The sequence below is a fragment of the Terrapene carolina genome, unplaced genomic scaffold (assembly GCF_002925995.2).
Source record: "Terrapene carolina triunguis isolate 2854851 unplaced genomic scaffold, T_m_triunguis-2.0 Scaffold85, whole genome shotgun sequence".
Lineage (NCBI taxonomy): Eukaryota > Metazoa > Chordata > Testudines > Emydidae > Terrapene > Terrapene triunguis.
The window spans coordinates 13,943,920-13,964,853 of NW_020664436.1; the positions used below are offsets into that span (position 1 = coordinate 13,943,920).

Here is a 20,934-nt window from a genome sequence, read left to right on the forward strand (position 1 = left end):
GAAGCCACTTTTGAGAATTCTGGCCTGCGTGACAGCCAAGGACACTTTAAGTCTGTGGCAGAGTTGGGGGAAGGGGTACGTAGGTCACCTGACTCCTGGTTCTGTGCCTTAACCACAAGAACCTTCTGTTGTTCCAGCTCCTTGTCCATCCCCTTCCTCCAGTATCTAACTTTATCACCTAACCTTCCCTTTTATGATCATCTCCTTCCTCAGAGAGGAGACAGAAAAAACAACCCAAAAAAGGTTGCCCAAAAGAACTGCATCACATTTTGATCTTTTGCTACATCATAGTCTTGGCTTGAATTTCAGATGTGTTCATGAGAGGATTGGTAACACTGGTCATGCTGAATTGTAGTTTCCAATGGGTCCCGGCCTAAATATGTTGACACCTTTATTTCAAACAAAATTTTGTACTGCACATAACTGTACGGCTGGATAGAAATCTAGCTACGCACCCTGAGAAATCCACTGCTGTGTGTATGTCTTTAGGCTCAGCAGTCTATTTGTAAAGACAGGCAACTGCTCTGTACACCGCAGGCCAGATTACACCCTCAATTACACCCATGCAACTGCATAAACTCATGCCTAGGGTAAAAGTCAAACTGCTAGTGAGCATATTTCCTCAGAATTGTGTTCTAAGTTGGTTCAGTCATTCTCTCTCTCATGCCACTTTATTCTTCCCCAACATTGTGTTGTTCCCTTTTTCTATACTGATAGTATCTTCTTAAGCTATTTCTTGAGCCAATGAAGTCCATAGTTGACATTTTTCTTTAAAGGAAAAAACCACTTGTAGGATAACTGGCCTTTTCCAAACTTCAGAACTATATCCTGGTTTGACAGTTATAACCTTTGGGATGGCATTCAAGAAAAACCCTGGATTCTTTTTTGGCCTGCAAGGGGCAAAACGTATTTAACGGCAACATGCTACATCTCACTGCTTTATGGTTTTTTACCCCCCAGGTTTTGAAAGGTGATCAAGAAAGCAGTGGATACCTCCCGAGGCTTCTGAATAAAAATATATTTTACACACATTTGAACTGGCTTTCGGATGCACGATGATGCTAGTTTGCATTACCGATAAATTTATTTGAATGACTTTTGCATGATGGACCTAAAGTGGTCAGTATGGCCAGCTATCAATTGCTTTGGAAATAGCTAGTCCCAAGGCAATGCTGATGTGGCTGTGTGGGCTAGTGAGGGTGGGTAGAGTTGCGTCAGAGTGGTTCCAACTCATTCTTTTCAGGAAAGTATAGTTCATGGTGTTGCATCGTCAGCTCTGGGGACTCTCTGGAATCCCCTGGAGATTCATTATATTTATTCATGTTGGTGCCTGGTGGCTAGGACTCTAGACTGGGAGTCAGGAGACTTGGATTCTGTTCCAGCTCTGCCGCTGACCTGCTGTGTGACTTGGACAGGTTACTTCACCTTTCTGTGCCTCTGCTTTCCCTCCCACCAATTATCTGTCTTTTCTGTTTAGAATGTAAGTGCTTTAGCTCTTCTCTTACTATGTGTTTGTTCACTATCTATCTGATCTCACTTGGAGCCTCTAAGTGCCATGGTAATAATAATGGCAGCATGGCCCTATAGATCACCAGTAGGCTGACAATATCCAGATCTATATTACCATGTCATCTGATCCTAGCGATTCCCACTTTAAACTGTTCCATTGCCTGACCGAGGGCCCACTCCTGTAATGGGATACAGTATAGTGTGAACCAATACCTGTGTGTGGTATTGGGGACTTTGCAAAAGCTTGAAGCTCCATGGTCAAGGATCTCACTGCAGGGCTAGAGTCCAAGATTGTAGAAAGGATGTTCGAAAGCTACTCAAAGTTCAATCCAAATACGATAGAAGGACCACTGGCAGGAAAGGGGAAATGCTTTGAATAGGGTGACCAGATGTCCCGTTTTTATAGGACAGGCCTGTTTTTTGAGACTTTTTCTTATATAGGTACCCCCCACCCCTGTCCCGTTTTTTCACAGTGCTATCTGGTCACCCTAGCTTTGAAGATCTAGCTTATCTGGTGGTTTTGCTCTGTATTGAAGAGGTCTACCTCTAGGCCAGCATTTCTCAAATGCGGCCACCAGGGTCTTTTCTTGCGGCCACAGCCTCCTGGGCTGTGATGGGGTGGGGGTTGGGGGCAAAATAGTGGTCCTTCCCCCTCCCTGTTGCTCCTGAATGCACCACCTTGGTGTTGATTGCTGGGGTCGCCAGCAGGGGTTGGGCCCTGCCCCGCTCTGAAGACTGCTGGGGCACCATGCTGGAGAAGCAGGCAGCAGGTGAGTTCCCCACCTTCCCAGGGATGGCAGGGCTCCGGCTTTGGGCTTCAGCCCTGGAGTAGCGGGACGGCAGGCTCTGGGTGCGGGGATTCAGGCTCCAGCCCCCTGCTGCCTCCCCTGCCCCCCACCAATCCCCCCCATTGCCCCTGGCCTCTGCTGCCTCCTCTGGGGCTTAATTTGTCCCCAGGCTTGCCAGGGCTAAGTAAGGCTGCTGTGAAAAGTAATACTTGTATGTTTGTTAATATCACTTTTCACAACTGACTTACTAGCTAGCGTTAAATAAATTACACTGATTTGGACATGTATATGTGCATATTTATTTGTTTTTCCTAAAGTTAATTAAGTATCTTAGGAAAAATTGTCAGAGTGGCTCCCTGCAAGTGTTGGTGGCCACACTCTGAGGCCACCAAAATATTTGTCCTGAGAACCCCTGCTTTAGGCAGACTGACAGGGTTCACTACTTTGGGGGTCAACTTTTACAACAAATTTAACAGAGACGACTATGTTCTTGTGGGAGTCAGGAGTGACTTTTCATCTCCCAAATACTCAGAAGCTGCGACATCTCCTCCTCTCTCATTATAACTGTGTATGTGCAGAGGGATTTTCAAAAGGTATCAGTGGTCAGCTTGCTGCTCCCACTGAAGTCAATTCATAATTGATATGGACTTTAAAAAGCCAAAGACCCTCACTGGGGTTTATTAAAGAAACCAAGAAGAAATTGCTTAGAGGTAATTTCTTAGAGTTAGAAGGGCAAAAGGCATTGCTCAGAAACTTGTTAAGAGACAGAAATGAAAGGATAGAATTAAAAGCTCAATTTTAACAAGGAAGGAAGTGAATAGTGGGGTGACCCAAAGGCTTGTACTATGAAACCCATTCTTCATGTTTATTAATAGTCAGAATGTAGGAGAACACGAGGTGGCAACATTTGCAAATGACAAAAATTAGTTAGGTGAATCAAGCCTAGAAATATTTATGGAAAACTTCAGAAGAACCTAACAAAGCTAGGTAATTGGGCACCAGTAAAAATTCAACACTGACAAGTACAAGTTAATGCACAGTGGAAGGATCAATTTGAACTACTTATACACATTGATAGCTTCTAAATTAACTGCAGCTGCTCACCAAAAAGATCTTAGTATCACTGTGGACAACTCAATAAAAACAACTGCTTGCTGCATTGCAATAGTTGAAAAAGCAACCAACATGTACGCAGTGACCGTGATAGAGACTAATACTGAAGATGCCGTTGTATACATATTGAGGGCACAAAATCATAGAAATGGAGGGCTGGAAGGGACTTCAAGAGGTCATCTAGTCCAGCCCCATTCACCGAGGCAGGATGAACAATATACTTAGACCATCTCTGACAGATGCTTGTCTACCCTGTTCTAAAAAACCCTCCAGCGATGGGGATTCTAGTGTTAGCAATGTTCATTAAAAGAACAAGTCTAATTATTTTCCTTATTTTTCTGTACAAATTCCATTTCAAAATAGCAATACTGTACTTCTAGGTGTGCGAGTAACTGCTCTCCAGGGGAAGGACGAAGTTCACATTCAGGCCCATGGAGATCAGTACACTTCTCTAGTAGTTAAACTGCTATGCTCTATTCATCCAGAAAATGCATTGCCTTCTGCTTGTTACAACTTTATTAGAAAATGGATAAAAGTCACAGTTAGAAAGCACCGCCTTTCACAAACACCCTAAATATTTACTCAGTGAAGTTTTAAAAATTAATATTGCAAGAAATAAGGAAATTGCTAGCCCCATCTATTGCTGCCAGTGTTTGTGCCCAAACAACATTTTCACAGGTAGCCACTAACAGTGGTTGTATCCGTTTCTGGGTGTCCAGCTTGAGACATCTATGTATGGCAGTTCCATGGTGTCAAGTTGGGCACCCAAAATCAGTGGCCACCTTTTTAAAAATCTGGGCCACACTTTTTGCTGCAGCAAAAGCAGAAACTGTGATTGCCACCTATTGGCAGAGATATAATCTGCAAATGAGTCTTGCTAATTGGTGTAATGCCAGATAAAGGTATACTGGAAGCCTGCAGTTTGTTTTGATTATTTCCAATTGAAGTGTTGGCAAATATGATCTGCATGCTGTGTGTTATGTTTGGGATATATGCATTCATTTTAAAATGAGTCATCGCAGCATGCGGGTCCAGAAAAAGAAGTGGCTTGAATGAAACTAACAAAGGTAACAGCCAACATAGTGTTACTATTTATTATTACTGTCACAACTCAGAAGCTTCAATCATTGTGGCAGGCACTGTGGGCGTTGGTCCTTGAGATACCAATGCCTTAGCCAACCTGCTGCCAATTTCAATAGCTCTGCAGGCTAGTGGTTCCTTCCAGTGGCCAGTTTTCAGTGGTTTACAAATGGTAGGACAAAATACTGATTTTTGTGAAACCAGCAGGAACACAGGGATAAGTCATGAAAGCAGGACATTCCTGGTTTTCAGGAACACAAGGTCACTCTACTTAGAACTTGTTTCTTTTCTGGGCGGTCCTCAGGCACTTATCTATATTAGTAATATGCTGGCTCCACATTTTACTAAGAGAAAGATACTATGTTAACACCATCTTCCGAGTTCCTACTGTTTTTGTGTCTGCCCTTAGTCTTTCCATTTTGACTATAATGGCCTCAGTGCATAGGCCAGGTCTTCCTTTATGTCTCCTAAAGCTCTGAAGACAGTGCTGGTAATTAACAGAAATCATTCATAGAACTGGAAGGAACCTCGAGAGGTTTTCTAGTCCAGTTCCCTGCACTCATGGCAGGACTAAGTATTCTAGACCAGCGTTTCTCAAATGCGGCCACAGCCTCATGGGCTGTGATGGGGGTAAGGGGGAAGCAGTGGCCCCTCTTCCAGGGCCACCAGTGGGGGTTGGGCCCCGCCCCTCTCCAGAGACACAAACGCTGGAGGTGCAGGCAGATGGTGAATTCCCCACTTTCCTGTGGCGTGGGGCAGGCTTTGGCCATGGGGCTTCGGGCTCCATCCATGCAATAGAAGGCTCTGGTCCCAGGCTCACCACCCATGCCATCGTCCCTGGGCCCCGCAGCCTCCCCGCCCACCTCCCCATCCAGGGCTTAATTTGAGCCAGAGCTTGCTGGGGCTGAGTAAGTCTGCTGTGAAAAGAGAGATTTGTATGTTTGTTATTATCTCTTTTCACAGCAGTAGACTTACTATCTAGGAAGTTTTTTTTAAAAAAAAAAGCAACCAAAAGAGCAAAAGAAACAACAACAAAAAGACAAGAACATGCCAAGTACCCTATTTGTGTTTCTATTCTGTTTAGGTCCAGTAAAGAATAGAGACCACTGTACATTATTTTTATTACTGAGTCTGAAAAAACCCTACATAAATAAATTACAATGATTTGGACGTATATATGTGCATATTGATTTGTTTTTCCTAAAGTTAATTAAGTATTTTAGGAAAAAATGTCAATGCAGCCACCAGCAAGAGGTGGTGGCCGCACTCTGAGGCCACCAAAAAATGTGTTGTGAGAACCCCTGTTCTAGACCATCCCTGACAGGTGTTGTCGAACCTGCTCTTAAAAATCTCCAATGACGGAGATTGCACAACCTCCCTAGGCAATTTATTGGCAATATATAATAATATCTTGGCACAAGGGGCTAAACTGTCACTTTACAACCTGTCCCGAGTAAAGAGCTAACATAGGTGCATCGCTCCAACAGCAGATCAGAGCATGAACTGTAACTCACAGATCCTTATTCTGGAGGAAGTAACTTACTTCACCTCTTTTCACAGAGTAACTGAATTGTTCCATGAGCTTGGCTGGTGAATGGATGAGGAGCAGAGTCATGGCTTCTTCCACTCTAGACCCCTTTCTGACCCCTTCCAGGCAGCAGGAGTACTGGGTGATTAGCCTCTGCTCTCATCATCCCACCTGGAATTACAATCTGAGCACAGCCAAACAGAGAATTAGGGGAGTTTTACACTGCCTTAATTCCCAGTGCAGCCAAAGGAGCACTGAGACAATCTAGCCCAGTGAGATGAATAAGAATGGAATAAGAATCATCAGCTGAAAGTTTCCTGAATTTGTAGGTTCCTGTCAGAACCTTAGTGTTTTTGTTTAATTATTGTGCAGTATCTTTAGAATCTGGACACAATTTGAGCTTTCTGCTTGCATTGTAAAAGATGCCATAAACATGTCTCTAATGCCCAGTAAATACTTGGGCCTTATTGTTTCCTTTATATTTATATATGCCGTCAATTTCATAGCAACAATAAAGCTATCCAGGCTGTACATTTCAGAGCAATCTTTTACTTCTTGGGTGGTTAAATGCACACACAGGCCCCATATAGTGCCTTAATGACTGGACTCCAATACAGCTGGGCTATACTCATCCAGAAATTCACTGTTGTGACTTACTGCTTAATTGTAACAGACAGTAAAATAGGTCCAAATCCTTCAATCCTTGATCAAGGCCTGACCCCAGAAATTCAGAGCCCTTTTTCACACAGGAAAAACTTACTGAAATCAATAGGCTTGATTTCGATTTCATATCAGAGTTACCACCGTGTAAATCCACCGGCTACAATGGAGTTACTCTTGAGTTACACCAGAATAAGCAAAATCAGAATCTGGCGAAATGAGACCATTGTGCTAGGACTACGACACCCTGGGGCTGTCTCCCACACAGGAGTTCAAAGGGTGAGAAACCCAGGGACAATTTGGGGAATCTTCCATACAGCAAACAGTAGCGATGGGCCCTCCAGATGGAAACTATCTTTAACAGGCTCCTTCCTGGCTACATCAGTCTTGATATGAAGCTGGTCGCACTGGATGTCTCATTCTCTCTCCATCTCCTCCGGGCAGGTTTGCATATCCCCAACCAACTGAGCCAAGACCGCCCCAGGAGGCTGCACACTGGCTGCCCTGCTGGCTCAGTGGGCCAAGGCCGTGCAGCTGACACAGTGTGAATGGGAGCATCGGCAACAGGGCCTGAAGCAGCTTGTGAGACTACAGGGACTAGGCTTCTGTCCACGTTATCCACCCCGTGTTCCTGAGGTTGCTCCTGGGCTCAGGACAAGCCATTACTAAGACCTCGGCTGGATGAACAAAAAGGGGTTTATTTGGCTGCCACTCCCTTTAGGTGGGGCACAACCTGCCGCAGTCTTACCCTTCAGCACAAATAAGGCACTGTTAGCAAACAACAGTCCCTCGTTAGGCCTACCTTTCTCCAGGGAGTCCAGGGAGGCTCTGGCAAGCAGCGGTCTCTCAAGCAGTTTCTGGCTCCAGCCAGGCCTCTCTCACAGAGCATGAGCTGGAAGTCTGTTCTTTCCTGGTCAGCCCCCATCTGAGCTGTGCGCTCTTCCCTTTTAACCCCTCCTTCCACGTCTGACACCTATTGCAAGTGTAGCAGGGCAGGGCTCCCTGAGCCCACAACAGCTCATTAACCTTTTCCTGGCCGGTGTGGTGTTTGTACACCCCCATCAATGTGCCCACCTTAAATGAGCCTAACTTTAAGAAAGTGATGACTACGTACCATCTAAAAATCACAGGCTCCTTCTAAATGTCTCAAGTAGGACAACCAAATATTGAGGCACCCAAAATCAATTGTTACTTTTAATATTTAGTCTGGTCATCTTTATCTTTCCTGTATGTGCAGAGTGACATTGTAGTTGTTTGCAGCTGACTACTGTCCCGGCCCCTATCCCTCTAATCTCTTTAAATGCCTTTATTTCGCTTTACAGACAGAATAGTCTCAATGATCACAGTGCTCTTGACTGTTCTTGTAAAGTTCCAAGGTCTTGAGAGTCAGACACGTGTCACGCTACGCTTGATGCAGGAATCAAGCTAAACCATTATGTTTGGATACCATACAATCATATGGTTATCATTAGCTTAATATGGGAAGGAAAACAGCTCCATATTTTTGTAAGAAACTTAAATCAAATCAAATGTAAGCATTTATTAATTACTGGGTTGGTGTCTTAGCAATGTACCTTCATGTCACTGGGGAAAAAATATCTCAGCAAAGGGCCTGACGACCCTTAAGGAGCTGAGTGCCCTCGATTTCCATTGAAGTTGAGAGTGCTCAACACCTTGCAGGGCCAGGTGTATAATTACAGTAATTACGTCATGCCGAAGATTTGGATGTTAGAAGTGAACGTCAAGAGAAAATCCTCTTTGCTTCTACCTAGCGTTAGACTATTGCCAGACCCTTCCAGAGCTAGTACTGCCTTTAAAGTAACAGAAAGGCAGCGTGCACTGTTTTACATTTACGCTGTTTCAGTATAAAACAGTAAAGCTGTGCAAAACTGCCAGGCTTGATGATTTAGCTAGAAATCATTAAGGGCTAGGGGTGACTAGGAGATTGCACTGATGATGTAGTCTTTTGTAGTATCACCACATAGATTTTTCCAAAAGTTGACATGCAGGGATTGACCTCAGATCAATGGAATAATAAGATCAATAAGAGAGGAATGGCCATGCTCCTGGTTAGTTAGCCCATTGCTGATCTTAATAAAGAGTCAGTAGTTTACAATTATGGCAGGAAATTAAAGGAAGTTACTACTTCAAGCCTTCCAATGTAAGGACCATAAATTACTGCCCATTTAAAAGTAGTCCTTAGAGTCACAAACAATTATTTAACTGGAGTTTTCATGGAGGATTTGGGTTCTTTCACTACCTCAGATGCTAAAGTCTGACCCCACAGTGGAGCAAGCTAGTTTTGCTTCATCTTGCCCCAGTCATTGCAACACACTCATAACATCAAGAGCAAAAGAAACCAACACACAGAACTACAACCCATTTATTGCTGTTTAACATTCTGGCTCACAGAAGAACTAAACCAGACACTAAACTTCGTATTTTTCATTCTCTTGTCAATATTTTGAAAGCCATCAAATAAAAACAAACAGTTGGATATTTCACTGAGGCATATACAGTGAAATGCAATGCAGTAAGGATCACAGCTGACCGGCAACCTCCTATTTTAAGTTACAACATTAAAGTGTCTCCAAGATTTCCTGTACATCTTTGCCTGATCTTTATTTAAACACCGACAACTATGATGTGACCGTATTTATTTGTGACAGTTTTTTTGGTGATTGGTAGAAACAGGCTCAACTGCACATGGATATTAAAAGCCTCACCCTGTTCCAGTTGTTAGGTAATTTTTGTGACATGGAGCCAAGCCTTCATACAACCTGCATTTGTTCTCAATGCTCCAATTCCTTCTAGTCTTAGAGCATACCTATAAAGATGATGAACTTGGTTGGCTGCTTCTACTGACCACAATGGAAATACATTGAAAAGGCATGTGTGGCACTGAGGAGTCCAAGACAAAAGGCACCTCGGGGCTCAAAAGCATACTGCAGTTTTTGAAATGTTTCATTTTTACTGCTGGTTCATATTACAAATAAATTCTAGTTTGTTAAAGAACAAACCAATTGCAGTTCCATTTTTTTTCAGGGAACAATGTAGTTCTGAAATTGCTCACAATTTTTATTATTATTTATGATGACAGCACTGACTAAATTGGGGTTCCATTATGGAAGATACTGTACAAACTCACAAAACAATCCCTGCCCCCAGGAATTGAGGCACAGAGAGATTAAGTGACTTGTACAAGGTCACACGGGAAGCCACATAGCCCGGTAAGTCTAACTTCAGTACCAGGCAAATTGGTTGAATCGATAGTTAAGAACAGAATTATCAGACATATATGAATACAATTTGTTGGGGAAGAGTCAACACAGCTTTTTTGTAAAGGGAAATCATGACACCCTCAAAAAATTCTAATAGATTGGTGAGGCAACAAAGCATGTGAACAAGGGTGATCCAGGGGATATAGTAAACTTGGTCTTTTCTGAAAGCCTTTGACATGTTCCCACACCAAAGGCTCTTAAGCAAAGCGTGCAGTCATGGGATAAGAGGGAATGTCCTCTCATGGATCCGTAACTGGTTAAAAGATAGGAAACAATGGTAGGAATAACTGGTCAGTTTTCACAATTAAGAGAAGTAATAGCACGGTCTGTCCTAAGACCTGTGCTGTTCAACATATTCATAAATGATCTAGAAAACAGGGTAAACAGTGAGATGGCAAAATTTGCAGACAATAAAAAATTATTCAAGATAGTTAAGTCCAAAACTGAGTGCAAAGAGTTACAAAGGGTTCTCACAAAACTGGGTGGCTGGGCAACAAAATGGCAGATGAAATTCAAGGGCTAAGTGCAAAAAAATAATCCCAACTACATATACCATATATGATATGATCTAATTTAGCTGTTACCACTCAAGAAAGAGACCTTGAAGTCATCATGGATAGTTCTTTGAAAACATCTGCTCAATGTGCAAAGGCAGACAAAAAAGCTAACCATGTTAGGAATCATTAGAAAAGGGAAAAAATATAATGCCACTATATAAATCCATGGTACACCTCCTTGAATAGTGCCTGCAGTTCTGGTTGCCCATCTCAAAAACGTATATATTAGAATTGGAAAAGGTACAGAGAAGGATAACAAAAATTATTAGGGTTATGGAACAGCTTCCATATGAGGAGAGATTAAAAAGATTCGGGGACTGTTCATCTTAGAAAAGAGATGACTAAGGGGACATATAACAGAGGTCTATAGAATCATGACTGTTGTGGAGAAAGTGAACAGGAAATTGTTATATATCCCTTCACAAAACACAAGAATCAGGGATCACCCAATGAAATTAATAGGCAGCAGGTTTAAAACTAATGTAAGGAAGTACTTCTTCACACAATGCGCAGTCAACCTGTCGAATTCATTGCCAGGGAATGTTGTGAAGGCCAAAATATAACAAGGTTAAAAAAAGAATGAGTAAGTTCATGGAGGATAGACCATCAATGGCTATTAGGCAAGATGGTCAGGGATGCAACCCTATGGTCTGGGTGTCCCTAAACCTTTGACTGCCAGAAGCTGGGACTCGGCAACAGGAAATGGAACAGGAAACTTGATAATTTGCCCTGTTCTGTTCGTTCCCTCTGAAGCATCTGGCATTGGCCACTGTCAGAAGACAGGACACTGGACCGTTGGTCTGACCCAGTATGGCCATTCTTAAGTCTATGGCAGAGATAGGAGTACAATCCAGATCTTCTGAGCCCCAATCCAGTGCTTTAGCCACAACACCGTCTTTCCATTCTTATGATGACTTGCAATTTGACAAGCTGTTGAACACCCTTACCACCCACTGATTTCAGCTGGAATCACAAGTTCTTGGCATTTTGCAGTATGGGGCCCCAGTTCCTTGAGCAGTTGCCCTTAATATTTTACATTCTTTAATTGTGCTGCAAACTAAATTATTTAGAGAAAGATGAGGCTGGAAAGCATTAGCATTGTTAGCGTGTAGTGTTGTCATTAAATAAACCTTTTGTTCTTACTTTTCTATTTTCAGTCAAGTGAAATGAAAAACGACATGAAATTAAACACATCATGCGAAGTAGTAATTCATTGCTTGAAAGCAGTAAACTGTACAGAGGTGCAATTAGATACCAAGAGGCAGAATTTGCAAAGGATGCAAAGCCTTTAATCTGCAGCTTTTCGCTCATTACCTATGGGTCTTTCAGTGAAAATCCAATTAATTTTCAATTCTGGGGACATTTCTCATGGATTTGGGTCTGCTGATTAATTAAGCAGAAATTTGACATTTAGTTTTGTTTTCCAAGAAAAGCAATTTTAAAAAAAAATCCATTTCTTTCTTTTAAAAGATGATATTTACAATAAGTCACGAACTACAGACCACAGTGGCTCCTCTAAATAAGGCCCTTTCCTGTTTCAAGAAAGAGAGAGGCAAATCCCACAACATAAACACTAAGATGGCTTTGCTCTTTCATTTTGCAGAGATTCCAGAGTAGTGATTGCCCGGTGATCTTTCTCCCCAATAACACGCACATGCAGGCCATCAGCACGCTCAACCAATGGCTCCCATCCAACAATTAGTGGATGACATCCTCGTTTATATCTCTTATCCATCAGGAGAAAACAGTGCTACCACCCCACTGACCCATGTGCCAATGCCTAAAAGAAATAAGTTCCTGATTCCTGAATGCAGAACAGTTGGCTCTTGTTCAACCCTGGTAGAACAAAGATGATCCTTGAAGGAAGAGAAAAACATTTTGAGGAATTAGCAGAAACCTTGACTGCACCCACTGTTCTCTCAGAGCATCAAGGTGAGTGCGGTCTCAGAAGTCTTTCTGGACTCCTCGTAGCTCCTACACAACCAAACAGCAGCCAGAAATCCCTTTTTCCTATTTAAGGTTAGCCAGAGGCCTCTTTCTTTTTAGATGCAAATTTAGCATCAGTAATCTATGGCTTTGTCATCTCCAGGCTCGGCTACTGCAATATGCTCTAACTAGAGCTAACAGAGAATGCTATATGTGGAAAGTTCACCTAGTACAGCATGTTACAGCTCATTTCCAAATCAGCAAAGGCATGCCACCCCCATTTTCTGAGCTCTACACTGACTCCTCATACAATTTGGTACCTGCTTAAAAATTCTGGTCTCATCTGCAAAGCACTAAATAGGTTAGGAGCCCATTAGCCTGGGGACCACCTGACCCTCAATTCCCTTTCCAGAGTGCTATATTCAATATCAGTGATGCAAACAGCAGCAGCTTGGGCAAAGCTGTCAGGGGCTGAGGGCAGGGTTCTCTTATTTGAAGACCCTCAGTTGTGGAGCTCCCTAACATCAGGGGTTCAGGCTCACCTTGTTGTCTTGCCACAGTCAGACCATAATCATCTGTTTGTGCAGGTCCCCTCTTAATAAGGAAGGCTGCTAAGCAGCTTGAGGACATCTCCTCCATAATTGATATCCCGCATCCGAAAAAGAAACACATCCAGTTAGGGGCTTGTGGACAGTGCTTTTAATTGAACTGAAATAACGTTTCTACCAGTTCTTGTATTGGGTGCCTAGCTGTAGACATCCATGGACAGATGGAATATGTCAGCATGGCTAAAGTGTGGCTTGTGACCCCATGTAGTTGTCTCCAACGTAGATGTGTTCTCCTGTTTGATATAGGGATTAAGCTTTCGGGGCACTTGAACTAAGATGCAGGATTGCATGTCAGGTTCTGTTGCCTCTCTTCTCTATTTTAGAGATGAGGCAGCTACAATCTGCTCCTCTTCTGCTTTTCCGTATAAAGGGAGCACAACATGTATCCCTCAAAACAAATAACTTTTATATCAGAAGAAAGAGAGAAACACTCTCTCTCTGGGACTAATTCACCTCTGTATTACTCTCATTTTATGCGAGTTAAACTCCACTAATTTCCACAGCATTATAATGGCAGAAAATTGAAGTAATACCATGATAAATCTGACCCTCCCTATGCAAGAAAACACAGTGAGTCACCCTATCCTTCTGGCCCTGAAACAGAAAGCAAAACAGCAGCTGCCTCACAACAGACACTCTACATTTAAAGGTGCAGAGCACAGAAAAGAGCATGACAACACATCTTATAATTTCACAGCTAGAAACACCCCAGTTATGTTTTTGCAAACTGGAGGTGAGTTGTGGGCTTCTAGCAAGCTGTCAATCAGCACAAAACTGGGTAAAGGTTAGGCACCCCATTAAGGTCCCTGACCAAACGGATGAATTACTGTTAAATGCTGCTGTCAAGTGTCATCTAGTAAAAATTGTTAAAAAGGCAATTCTGATTGGGGCCTCTGTGTGTTGCTGCAATACAAATTCAAAATAATTGTAACAAAAACAGTTGTCATAAAATAGTGGCTAAAGCAACATGGAATGCCTTATCCACAGGAAATATGCTAGAATATTAGCAAATTCCTTATGCCCAGCCTCAGTTTCTTATGCCTAGTGTAGTACACCTCTACCCCGCTCTAACGCGACCCGATATAACACGGGTTCGCGTATAGCGCGGTAGCAGCGGGGCTCCGGCGGCGCTTTAAAGGGTCCGGGGCTCCGGCTGCTGCGGGGAGCCCTGGGCCCTTTAAATCACCGCTGGAACCCTGCTGCCGCTACCCCGGGGCTGCGGAAGCGGGGCTCAGGCAGCGCTTTAAAGGGCCCGGGGCTCCCCGTGGCCAGAGCCCTGGGCTCTTTAAATCACCGCTGGAGCCCTGCCGCCCCTACCCCGATATAACGGCATTCCACCTATAACGCGGTAGGGATTTTTGGCTCCCTACGACCGCATTATATCGGGGTAGAGGTATACCTGGCTACATGACGTGGCCGTGAAAAAAGCTAATGCGATCTTGGGATGTATTAGGCGAGGTATTTCTAGTAGGGACAGGGAGGTGCTGCTTCCGTTATACAAGGCGCTGGTGAGACCTCATTTGGAGTACTGTGTGCAGTTCTGGTCTCCTATGTTTAAAAAGGATGAACTCAAACTGGAACGGGTACAGAGAAGGGCCACTAGGATGATCCGAGGAATGGAAAACCTTTCGTATGAAAGGAGACTTGAGGAGCTCGGTTTGTTTAGCCTAACCAAAAGAAGGCTGAGGGGGGATATGATTGCTCTCTTTAAATATATCAGAGGGACAAATACCAGGGAGGGAGAGGAATTATTTCAGCTCAGTACTAATGTGGACACGAGAACAAATGGATATAAACTGGCCGTGGGGAAGTTTAGGCTTGAAATTAGACGAAGGTTTCTAACCATCAGAGGGGTGAAATTTTGGAACAGCCTTCCGAGGGAAACGGTGGGGGCAAAAGACCTCTCTGGCTTCAAGATTAGGCTAGATAAGTTTATGGAGGGAATGGTATAACGGGATTTTAGTCAATTAGGCAATAACGTGCCATCGCTGGTAAAATGAGGGTCCGGCTGGAGAATCTTGCCTGTATGCTCGGGGTTCTACTGATCGCCATATTTGGGGTCGGGAAGGAATTTTCCTCCAGGGTAGATTGGCAGAGTCCCTGGAGGGTTTTCGCCTTCCTCCGCAGCATGGGGCAGGGGTCGCAAGCTGGAGGATTCTCTGCGACTTGAAATCTTTAAATCACGATCTGGAGACTTCAACAGCAGAGTTAAGGGAAAGGGGGTGGGTCAGCTTTTGTGGCCTGCATCATGCAGGAGGTCAGACTAGATGACCATATTGGTCCCTTCTGACCTTAAAGTCTATGAATCTATGAGTCTATGACACTGGCTGGTGTTCAGTGGAAAGTCATCTCTTCATTCATTGTGCTTACATACTCTAAAGGGGGTTGTAAGTCTTATTTCATCCAACCTGTTCTAGAGTTGAGCGAGAAGGTTGTTTATTGAATAAGAACTTACTCTGCATGGCATGGCATCGCAGGATGGATAATGTTACAACCTAAGATGTTATGATTCAAGTATCTCCTGATGCTTTATAAGGTTATCTTTAAAAGTCAATCTGATTTTGTAAAGTTGATGCTACTGTTGACCTTTAGCAAAGACACAGTCCCTGTCTTGCCGTTTACAGAAAATGGAGAGTTGCAGTCTTCTTCCAAAGGGAGCCTACACTTTATACTTTTCTCTGTGTCTCCGGATTGCCTCATTGTTGCACACATGGGACTTCCAATTGATCCTCCTTTGCCATGAATTCCTATCAGTACTGAAACAGTAATCTGGGCTGAGCTTTCTGAAATACTCATCAAGTTTTTGGGAAGTGTTAGGGAGTACACAGTATTAATGACTTATTAAACCCTAACCTGAGCAGTGGACACTGAGTAACTGCGCAGCTCCGGGGGAAATCTGGGGGACTTCCTCAAAGTGGCACAATCCCACCCTAAATTCTCTGGTGCATGGGGTGTGCAGTCTGGTCTCCCTGGTGAGACCGGTTAGCTTTGCCAGTTAGTGTAGAAAGTAGGATGGGGATACAGCTCCCTCTCTTTTCTTCTACTCCTCACTCTCAGTGAAGTGATGTGCAACTGGGGTTGCATGAAGGGAGCCGTCCCTGCACAAAACCCACCCCTTTGCCATCTCCCCAACCCCTCGTCTGCAAGAGGAGTCCTTGTTTTTTTGTCACTTTGAAAATCTGGTCACTTGAGGTATAGGTGACAAGTTGATGATTTAAAGTCATACCAGTCTTACATTCTACTATACCTGGCCAGGAAATAAATCTTGGAATTTAGTTTCCCATATTACTAGACTCTGTGACCTGTCCAAACACACTCACCATTTTATTTGGTTTAAACAAGATGGGAAAGAACTGAAACCCTGTTGAGAGGATGCGAGGTAGTTAAGGAGAATGAAACCACCTGTGATCTGGCACATAGTGGGTTGCCTACTGAAATTAAATAACTCTCCAATTTAATCTACAGCAAAACACTCTCCTGATCAGAATGAAAGCTTCATTCCATCTGCAAGGTATTGATCAATTTGTGACTTATCTTAGCTCTCTGGCCTTATCAGTTTAGGCCTTCTGGGCTCTGAGCAGAACGATATCAAACTCCTCAGAGACTACTACAATCTCTTTCTCTCTTCATCCTCTCACCTTGACTCCTGCATTGTACTGCTCAGTGGTTTCACAGATTCCAGTCAGTTCCTTTCTAAACCACTGTTGTAGATATCAGCATATCTAGACCCTTTCCTTGTTCACTACTAAAAAGCACTCTGTCCCTTCTCTCAGAACACTGCTCTTGGCAGCTAATCATTTTACTTTAATAGGATGCACATTAAGTTTCATAAGGGATTTAACAGGCAACATTCGGGGACTTTCAGAGACAGACTTATGGAAAAAAATCACATAGATAACCACTCATGCTTCGGGAATTGCATTTATTTTTGGTCAATCTATCTTCCACTTTGCCCCCTCCCACCACCACCACAAGCTGTGGACATACTTTATAAGACCTGCGAAGAAGCCTTATTCAAACATTCACTTCAAGAATTAATATCAACTCAGCAGGCTGTGAGTTTTAGGAAAAGAATAGTTTAATCTGAAGTAGTTCATAATGCATCCCATGTTTCCCCAAGTTCTCTCTCATTGGACTTCTAGGTATGAGCTTTTCCCTTCTTTCCAGTTCTTCTTAATATGAAAATATGCCTTAATATTCTTTAACCTGTGTATGGCACTTAAGATACTACAATGATAAGTGTAATAGGAATACCATAAAGACAGCCTTACATTATGCAGTACAACCATATACTTCTTTGGCCTTGTCTACACACAAAAGTTGTACTGCCTTACTATACAGATATGGTTAAAATGGTACACTCCTCCCCCTACTGGGGAGGCAGTTAAACCGGTACAAAGATGTTTATACTGGGACAGCTTCTTCCCATATGGGAAAAAGAACAGGCTACACAGGTATAAAGTTGTTATACCAGTACAAACAAAATAGTATAACTGCCTCCTGGTATAACTATTCAGGTTGTAGTTCTGTTATACCAGCAAGGTGTGATAATGTAATCCTTACTCTCTCTATTAGTTCTTACTCATTGTACTAAATACGACTGCTTGTCTGAGTAACCTTTGTTGAGTCCTTAGGCTAAAGCAGACTAGCGTGGTCTTATGGAATTGTTTTCTTTTCCAGATAGCCACCTCCCAAAATAAAGTTGTTTAAAAATAGCCAGAGTCCATGTTGTGCAGGAGTGGCCAGCATTATATACCAGATGGAGCGATGCATCAGCTCTGTATGGTTATATTTCACACCTTTGACACTGCGTGGAGACACACTCTGATCATGTTAAATGCAAATCAATACCGTGAGGTGCAGTTTCAGTCAATCTCATAAAATACAATCTCACTCACCAGCTGACCAAGGCTGACCTCAGCTTTATTCAGGTCTGAGCTTGCACAAGAAACTCGCAGTGTGAGCCCACTCCTGCAGGGTACTGCGCACCTCCGAGTGCCTTCAGCTCAACGGAAGATAATGGAACTTAAAAATGCTGAGCAGCTTGCAGGATGCGGCCCTGCCTGTGCACCTTGCTTCTCTGTGAACCTGACCCTGCAGAGTGCTGACAGCTCAATTGCTATTGAAGTAAGTGGAAGCCAAGAGTGCCAAGTCCCCCCCCTCCACCCCAGAAGACACTCAAGACCTCATAGGATCAGGCCATGAAAGCCTGCATTTCAGATTCAGTGATTGCATGTGCTATAAGGAGGTTCTTTATAATGATCTACCATGGAGTTCAGAGTCTTATAATGAGAGGAGCGCTAGACGTAGCATGTGCTGCTCTCCCATGCCCCTGTACCTGACGCTGAGAGGAAAGGCAGAATTAGAAGAGCAAATCTTGTTTTCATGTTATTTTTCCACCAACCCTGAGATCACAGCACAGGTTGCAAGCCAGGCATACTGTATCAGCTGATGTTAATGCAGAGATAAACTGAAGTGTGCAGGGAAAAAAACCCCACAACCTATTTTAAGTAGTCATCTCATACAATAGGCAGCAAGCAAACTTATCTGAATGCTTGGATATGTTGTCACATTGCCACGAGAACAGGGAATTTAAATAGGTATGTGTAGCCATTTGGAGATTACTGTTTTTAATTAGTCTGTAATAAATGTTAGTTACATAAAGTCTTTCCAGGTTGAATTAGCAGGAAAAAAGAGCCAAGGAGCTTAAAACTGCAGTGTATCTAAATAATTCCAAAGCTAAGGGCAAAAATCTGCCCTTACTTTTAGAAGCCACACCAAGGATGGGAAGATGCTAGGTACTTAATAGTTACAAGAGCCATCATCACCCTGGACTTGGGTGACCAGATAGCAAGTGTGAAAAATCGGGACTGGGGCAGGGGGAGGGATAGTTGCTTATATAAGAGAAAGCCCCTAATATCGGGATGGTCCTGATAATATCGGGACATCTGGTCACCCTACACTGGGCAGGATTCTTCAAGGCAGGCAGCTGCAACTTACGGACAGCATACACGGCTGTTCCTGGAAAAAGGAGCACCTTTCATCTACTAGCTAGAAAGTGCCGCAGACAGCAGCTCATGTGCAACATGGCTGGAGGCCTAGCCATGCCCCTTGAGGTCATGGTATGCCAGAGCATTCATTAGCCAGCACTCCAATCTAGCACTCTCTTGAGTGATAGGCTGGGATGATGACCTAATGCTGCATGGGGCTAATAGGATCCCTAGACCCTCTTTCCCCAGCAATGTACGCACACAGCAGAGGACAGGATTTGTCTCTGCATTTCTTATGCTTCTGGACTTTCTTTTTCTGCCACTTGCTCTATTGATTAATTTTTAATGATGAGCCAATAACTTGGGAGTTCCAAACTCCTGAGGGCCGTGCATTTGCGAGCCTGATTAGAAAACAAACAAGAACAGAAGGAAACTTCTGTGGACATTTACCAACAGCAACTAAATGAGCCTCTCTCACAACAAACTGCTGTTCTTCGCAGGGCTGCTCAGCTATATACACAGCACGTCCTGTAATGCAGAGAGATGCCCTGGCACTAGAAACTTGGCAAACAGCAGAATGAAAAATATATTTTAAGCACTAGCAAATAATTGTGTGTGTTGAAGCAAGCGCGGCAGCTATGGAAATACTGGGACAAATTCTCATCAAGTGTAAATCAGAGTTGCTCCACTGACTTCAGTGTCAATTTACACTAGCTGAGGATCTGGTCCACTGTATCTGGAAACCAGAAGCTTGCCTCAGTCTTTTAGCTTGAACTTGTATGAAATTGCCTGTTTAGATCTCAAACTAGGAGCTTCTCCTGCAAAAGATTGTCTGGATTAGGCCCAGTCATAAAAATAATTCTGGCACATAAAAATAATGCTAACTAGTATTAATTATTCAACCCTAACATCCTGTTTTATTGGTTTTTGATCCATCCAGGCTCTAGATTGATTCTGCATCAGAAAGATAAGGACCCATCCAGATGCAAGCCTGTCATTCACATGTATTATTCAGCTATCCAGTTATGAAAAATTCTTCATAATCTCAGCACTAGAAACTTCTCATGGTAACTGATGTACAAACCAGGGGAACATATTGTTTTGCTTATATTTTTAAAATGTGCATATTGAAAGCTATAAAAGACGCAAAGAAGGAAACAAAACTCTTCTGATTTACTGTCTGAATAATCAATCATATTACTTACGCTGCTTTCCACTCCATCATCGCTACATTATGGCTACATAACCCAACGCAAGATAACTTCTTCAAGTCCGTTCACAGGGTATTTCACTCAGATCTGTGGCCATCTCACAAGGAAATACAACAGTGCGAAGGTGCGGAAAGAAGGACATGAAAATCCTGAAATCCACAGGGGCTGTGCATTCCCAGAATGAACCCAGGAATCAAGGCTCTTGAGATATTCTAGTGCTCCCAAGCTGACTTTGCCCCAAGATACTGGCTCTATTGAACTTCAGATCCAATTCAGCACCTGCTTCTGCAGCACATTTCCCACCTATAGCAGTTTTTAAAACAGCATGTTGCAATCTTTCCAGTGCAGCTTTCTAGAAAAAACTGCATCAGTTTCTGTATCCTCTGCAATCTGGGAGCGTGTGTGAGACAGACAGAGAGAGAATGTCTGTGTGTGACAGAGAGAGAAACAGAGAGGGAAACACTTGCTGGAACTCCCATTAACCTACTGTAGCGCAGGAATTCCCTTATGGAGCAGCCGCAATGGAACAAACCATCAAACTGAAGTGGTTTTAAGCCTTTAAACCTTACAATGATATACATCAGGTCATTCATGTCTATATAATAAGTCTGTATATGTATTTGCTATGCGTTATTTACATACTATACATGCAGACAAACACAGACATACAGTACACTCATGTA

General features: G+C 43.2%; 1 protein-coding gene across 2 annotated transcripts in view; it reads right to left on the bottom strand.

Annotated features, from left to right (window-relative positions):
• The window catches only part of KIF26B (kinesin family member 26B), a 403,870-nt gene that overhangs the window by 152,723 nt on the left and 230,213 nt on the right, over positions 1-20,934 (bottom strand). The gene's annotated exons all lie outside the window — the stretch shown is intronic.